The sequence below is a fragment of the Cervus elaphus genome, chromosome X (genome assembly GCF_910594005.1).
Source record: "Cervus elaphus chromosome X, mCerEla1.1, whole genome shotgun sequence".
Lineage (NCBI taxonomy): Eukaryota > Metazoa > Chordata > Mammalia > Artiodactyla > Cervidae > Cervus > Cervus elaphus.
The window spans coordinates 35773886-35781199 of NC_057848.1; the positions used below are offsets into that span (position 1 = coordinate 35773886).

A 7314-nucleotide genomic window follows, 5' to 3' on the forward strand; every position below is an offset into this window, starting at 1 on the left:
ATCCTGAGACTCTTGTCTGGGCAGTGGACAAAGCAAGTTTAGGCTACCTTAAATAGGCTCCTTTAACCACTCACTATGGTAGCTCATCTGGTAAAGAATCCACCTGCAATGCAGGAGACTCCAGTTTGATTCCTGGGTCAGGAAGGTCTGCTGGAGAAGGGTTAGGATACCCACTCCAGTATTCTTGGGCTTCCCTGATGGTTCAGCTTGTAAAGAATCTGCCTGCAATGTGGGAGACCTGGGTTTGATCCCTGGGTGGGAAGATCCCCTGGAGAAGAGAATGGCTTCTCCAGGCGAGGGTGGGATGTTCTGAGAGAACAGCATTGAAACAAGTATACTATCAAGGGTGAAACAGATCACCAGCCCAGGATGGATGCATGAGATAAGTGCTCAGGGCTGGTGCACTGGCAAGACCCAGAGGGATGGGGTGGGGAGGGAGGCGGGAGGGGGGATCAGGATGGGGAACACATGTAAATCCATGGCTGATTCATGTCAATGTATGGCAAAAACCACTACAATATTGTAAAGTAATTAGCCTCCAACCAATAAAAATTTTTAAAAAAGAAAGAAAAAAAAAAAAGAAAAGAAAATGGCTTCTCCATTCCAGTATTCTGTCCTGGAGAATTCCATGGACTGTATAATCCATGGGGTGCGAAGGAGTTGGATACAACCGAGCAACTTTCACTTTCACTTTCTTTTTTTTTCTTTTTATTTTATTTTTTTATTTTTTTATTTTTTCAGTGGGTTTTGTCATACATTGATATGAATCAGCAATAGATTTACACGTATTCCCCATCCCGATCCCCCCTCCCACCTCCCTCTCCACCCGATTCCTCTGGGTCTTCTCAGTGCACCAGGCCCGAGCACTTGTCTCATGCATCCCACCTGGGCTGGTGACCTGTTTCACCATAGATAATATATATGCTGTTCTTTCACAACATCCCACCCTCACCTTCTCCCACAGAGTTCAAAAGTCTGTTCTGTACATCTGTGTCTCTTTTTCTGTTTTGCATATAGGGTTGTCGTTACCATCTTTCTAAATTCCATATATATGTGTTAGTATGCTGTAATGTTCTTTATCTTTCTGGCTTACTTCACTCTGTATAATGGGCTCCAGTTTCATCCATCTCATTAGAACTGGTTCAAATGAATTCTTTTTAATGGCTGAGTAATATTCTATGGTGTATATGTACCACAGCTTCCTTATCCATTCATCTGCTGATGGGCATCTAGGTTGCTTCCATGTCCTGGCTATTATAAACAGTGCTGCGATGAACATTGGGGTGCACGTGTCTCTTTCAGATCTGGTTTCCTCAGTTTGTATGCCCAGGAGTGGGATTGCTAGGTCATATGGCAGTTCTATTTCCAGTTTTTTAAGAAATCTCCACACTGTTTTCCATAGCGGCTGTACTAGTTTGCATTCCCACCAACAGTGTAAGAGGGTTCCCTTTTCTCCACACCTTCTCCAGCATTTATTGCTTGTAGACTTTTGGATAGCAGCCATCCTGACTGGCGTGTAATGGTACCTCATTGTGGTTTTGATTTGCATTTCTCTGATAATGAGTGATGTTGAGCATCTTTTCATGTGTTTGTTAGCCATCTGTATGTCTTCTTTGGAGAAATGTCTGTTTAGTTCTTTGGCCCATTTTTTGTATTGGGTCATTTATTTTTCTGGAATTGAGCTTCAAGAGTTGCTTGTATATTTTTGAGATTAATCCTTTGTCTGTTTCTTCATTTACTATTATTTTCTCCCAATCTGAGGGCTGTCTTTTCACCTTACTTATAGTTTCCTTTGTTGTGCAAAAGCTTTTAAGTTTCATTAGGTCCCATTTGTTTAGTTTTGCTTTTATTTCCAATATTCTGGGAGGTGGGTCATAGAGGATCTTGCTGTGGTTTATGTCGGAGAGTGTTTTGCCTATGTTCTCCTCTACGAGTTTTATAGTTTCTGGTCTTACATTTAAAACCTCGAATAGCCAAAGTAATCTTGAGAAAGAAGAATGGAACTGGAGGAATCAACCTGCCTGACTTCAGACTATACTACAAAGCCACAGTCATCAAGACAGTATGGTACTGGCACAAAGACAGAAATATAGATCAATGGAACAGAATAGAAAGCCCAGAGATAAATCCACGAACCCATGGACACCTTATCTTTGACAAAGGAGGCAAGGATATACAATGGAAAAAAGACAACCTCTTTAACAAGTGGTGCTGGGAAAACTGGTCAACCACTTGTAAAAGAATGAAACTAGAACACTTTCTAACACCATACACAAAAATAAACTCAAAATGGATTAAAGATCCCTTTCACTTTCAATGCAAGCTCTGTTGCCCTAAGGTTGAGATTCCAATAATCAAGTTTAACGTATCAGCTTAGTGAGGCATGGTTATAGTCCTTGCGAACCTTTCTTATAGATGGAAAACATTCTCTTTCTGTGACCTTGGTTGTCTCTTTATTATTTTGTATACAACAGATGTTTTAATTATATATATAGGCAATAGCAAAAAACTCCAAATTAAAATCCATAAGGCAACCTCCGTTATATGAACACTACTACTAATTTTGAAACAGTGCAATGTAATAGAGGAAAACGGGATGTGGGATCAGATAAACTTGGGTTCATGTCCTGGTTTGTTATTCATGGGCTGTGTGAATTTGGCCTTTTTTCTTAACACCTCTTGGCCTCTGTTTCCTCATCCACACAGTGAAAATGTTATCTACTTCACAGGTTTGTTGTTAAATTTATGGGCAATAATACGTGTAAAGATGCTCAACACATACAATGAAGTTTTCATGTAAGCATTTAACACCTCACTGATTGGCAATGCTTCATTCATTCATTCGTTCAATAGACAGTTGTTGAATATCTCAGCATATATCTCTTATCATATATCTAGTAGTTTTTAAACAAGCACCTATTCAAGTGTTATGTATTTTTGTTATTGTTGATTTGCTTATTCTCTCACATAACTCTTGTCACCTTACAACATCTGTTTTAATATCTGGTAGAACAGGCTGTTTCTCACTACTCTTCTCCCTCCTCCCTGTCACTGCATTATCACCTGTTTATTCTTGCAAATTAGTAATTACATGCATGAAAGTGAAAGTGAAGTCACTTAGTCATGTCAGACTCTTTACGACCCTGTGGACTGCCTACCAGGCTCCTCTGTCCATGGAATTTTCCAGGCAAGAGTACTGGAGTGGGTTGCCATTTCCTTCTCCAGGGGATTTTTCCCGACCCAGGGATTGAACATGGGTCTCCGACATTGCAGGCAGACACTACCATCTGAGCCACCAATAAGGTTATTTAATATTTAAGAGGGCTTCTCTGATGGCTCAGACGGCAAGAATCCGCCTGCAATGCAGGAGACCCTGGTTCAATCCCTGGATTGGGAAGATCCCCTGGAGAAGGAAATGGCTACCCATTCCAGTATTCTTGCCTGGAGAATTCCAAGGACAGAAGAATCTGGCGGGCTACAGTCCATACAGTCCATGGGGTTGCAAAGAGTCAGGCACGACTGAGCAACTAACACTTTCACAATATTTAAGTACTTAAGAACCTTTAATGAGTATCATGTTCTTGATGTTCTTTTAATTTGTGTGAAATTGCAATAAAATGGCCAAGCACTGGGGGACCAGCTAAGAATATGTTTCAATGTTCTGCATGTTTAAATTGAGTCTTAACTTAGGACATCCAGCTAAAATCATGGCCTAGTCTGTAGTGGTGGCAGTTACAGAACATAATCACAAGCCAGGACTGGAATCCCTACGCTACTATTTACTAATCAGTTGACCTAGGACAGTTCCTTCATCTGTAAAATCAGGATAGTAATTCCTAGCTCATGGAGTTGCCATGAGGGCTAAATGAGGTTATGCATATAAAGATCATGGTCTCTATTAAGTGTGCAATGAAAGAGAGCTGGTTAGAACCAGTACGATTTTCTGGAACTCTGCTCAATGTCATGTGACCTGGATGGGAGGGGAGTTTAGGAGAGAACGGATACATGTATATGTATGGCTGAGTCCGTCACTGTTTATCTGAAACTATCACAACATGGTCTATTAATCAGCTATGTGTATGTGTGCTAGTTGCTCAGTGGTGTCTGACTCTTTGTGACTGCATGGACTGCAGCCCGCCAGGCTCCCCTGTTCATGTAATTCTCCAGGCAAGAATACTGAATACTGAAGCGGGTAGCCTTTCCTTTCTCCCGGGAATCTTCCCAACTCAGGGATTGAACCTGGGTCTCCTGCATTGCAGGCAGATTCTTTAACATCTGAGTCACCAGGGAAGCCCATACCCCAGTGCAAAATAAAAAGTTTTTTTAAGATAAATGGAGACAGAAAAGAAAAACCAATGTGATTCTGTATTTAACTCAGAGAGGTTAAGAAACTAAGCACTAAGCCGGTTCAGGAGGGGGAACACATGTACACTCATGGCGGATTCATGTCAATGTATGGCAAAACCAACACAATATTGTAAAGTAAAAAAATAAATAAATAAATAAAACTGGGAAAAAATAAAAAAGAAACTAAGCTGCAGTTACACAGCTAGTACAGACAGATCCAAGACCGAAATTCAGGTTTGTCTGACTCCAAAGCCCATGTTCCTCTTATTATATCATACTATCGCTATAGGATTCTGAATATACAAGCAATCCACTGCACTGTAAAAGAAAACTGTCAAATAGGTGCTCAATGAAAAGTTATAACCAATGTGATGGCATTATACTATTTTTAAACTGTAGTATACTCCATGATCTTCCAAAGCTACACCATCCCTCAAGCCTTGTCACAGTGTAAATTTTAGAGCTAAAAGACAGTCTCACAGCATTCATAAATACTATTCCAATAACTGAAATGTTGGCAGAATACAGCACTAGGTAACAGTGGTTCCATACCACCTGGGTTGAAATCCAGGTCTGCCACTCACTAGCTGTGTGACCATGAGCAAGCTACCTGACTTGCATAAAATTCTTTTAAGTACTTAGGAAATATCTGTCACATATTTAGTGCTCAATAAAATCCTGGGTGGTATTATTATATTATTTGTTTCACTTTTTTTCTAACTTTCTGTAACACCTTTCATACCCAGGTTTGATTCCTGGCTTGGGAAGATCCCCTGAAGGAGAATGGCTACCTACTCCAGCATTCTTGCCTGGAGAATCCCATGGACATAGGAGCCTGGCTGAATAGAGTCCATGGGGTTGCAAAGAGTCAGACATGACTGAGCAACTGGTACTTTCACTTTTCATACTGGTACTAGATTACATGTAATTTTTAACATAATTATACAAAGTTATGTATTGATCTGTTAAGTATGTATCATGTTCTCAACTAGATTGAAAGGTCCTAGGAACAGGAAGCATTTCTTGGGCTTTCAATCTCTCATAACATCTAGCATGTTGCTGGGCACAGAGTACTAGCCAAACCAATCCTTGTGTATTGAAACTGCAAGCTAGCCTCAGACAATGGAAGTCAGAAAGAATCCTTAGCATCTTAAAATAACTTAAGGTCTTCATCACTTCCCATTGCTCTACAGAGAGTTTTATTAAAGCTTCCAGCCCTGACAACTAATAACCAAATCCCCAGGATCTCTGTGGCTTGCTTCATGGCCTGTGCTTCATGATTCTCCAGTATTCAGGGAACAGAATGTAACTGAGAATTCAATCTTCTGCACACAAAACCTGCACATCTAGACTCCAATGACCCTTAGCTAGATGTACAAGGTACTGATTCTCTGAAATGTAATTCCAGGAGTTTAAAAAATGATGGAAACACCTCAGGATCTGGATATAGGAGTCAGGATTTGGGTATAGGAGATGGGAGGGAATAGGGTTGGTTGGGGGTAAGTAATAAGGGATGGTCTATTTCAGAAAAATATGTTTCAGGCTTTTTAATAAGCCTGGGTGGAGAGATTTGCCAAATGGAGGAGGTTGCCAGTCCATACCATGTCACCAATCCCAGCGAGCAGAGAGTGTGTCATCATCTAAATTCAAGTTCTGGAACTAGTCAGCCAGTGTGTGAATCCTGGCTCTGCCACTTAATAATTATGTGATCTTTTTTTGGAAAGAAGAAGTGAAGAATCAGAAAGCAGATGCTGACATTAAGAACACAGAGGGCTTTGGCTCAATAGCCTCTATTATCTGAGATGTATGACAATGTCATCTGCTGTTCTCACTGTAAGCTGCCAGGGAGCCACGACCTTGAGAAAGGCAGGTCAAGGACATGTGATAAAGTGCCAAAACAAGTGTTCTCCCCTCACATTTTGTAGTTGTGCAGAATTCAGCATTGCATTATTAGGAAGATTACCTATAGCTACCAACATAACAGCAAACCCTGCAGTCTTAGCCAAAGGTATTTTTGTCCTTTAGGCTCATCCAGGGCTTTCCAGGTAGCACTAGTGATAAAGTGAAAGTGAAAGTGAAGTCACTCAGTTGTGTCCGACTCTTGCAACCCCATGGACTGTGTAGCCTCCAGCTACAGAAGCTACCTACTAGCTTCTCTGTCCATGGGATTTTCCAGGCAAGAATACTGGAGTGGGTTGCCATTTCCTTCTCCAGGAGATATTCCCAACCCAGGGATTGAACCTGGGTCTCCCGCATTGTAGGCAGGCGCTTTACCATCTGAGCCACCAGGGAAGTTCTTAGTGGTAAAGAACCTGCCTACCAATGCAGGAGATGTAAGAGATGCAAGAGATATGGGTCCGATCCCTGGGTTGGGAAGATCTCCTGGAGAAGGAAACGGCAACTCACTCCAGTATCCTTGCCTGGAGAATCCCATGGACAGGGGATCCTGGAGGACTACAGTCCATGGAGTCACAAAGAGTCAGACACGACTGAGTGACTAACACATTATAGGCTCTATGCATCTCTGATCAAGCTTCCCTTCTTCTGCAGGATCATTCATTCCCATTGTTCCCTGGAGCCTTCTGCTTTCTCATCTAACAATTAACATTGCACGACAAGGGTATATCAGTCTGTGTTTTGTTTTAGGGATGGGGAATGCACACAGAGTGTGGATTACTTACAAACACATACACTGAGCCCCAAAGTGGACTGTTTTTGAGGATTATTTAAATTGATCATATATATGAATCTAAGGAAACAGACTCATCATTTATCCATCTCATTCTGTACTCTGGAGAAATATTCCAAGGTTTAGGTAGGAAAGAAAGGGGGTTTGTTTCAGAACATCACTGTTTTGTTTTTTGTTTTTTTTGTTTTTTTTGTTTTTCCTCAGAAGTAATTCCTTTGGCTCCTGAGCCAATAAAAACTCTCTGTGGCTTCCTTGTTATCTGATCCCATGGTTTTCAA

The 7314-nt window shown here is 41.1% G+C and overlaps 1 non-coding gene across 1 annotated transcript; it reads right to left on the minus strand.

The window, feature by feature from the left end:
- Positions 1–6567: 6567 nt before the first annotated feature.
- Positions 6568–6639, minus strand: TRNAC-ACA. The gene has a single exon. It is a non-coding gene; the product is annotated as a tRNA-Cys (tRNA).
- Positions 6640–7314: the final 675 nt, after the last annotated feature.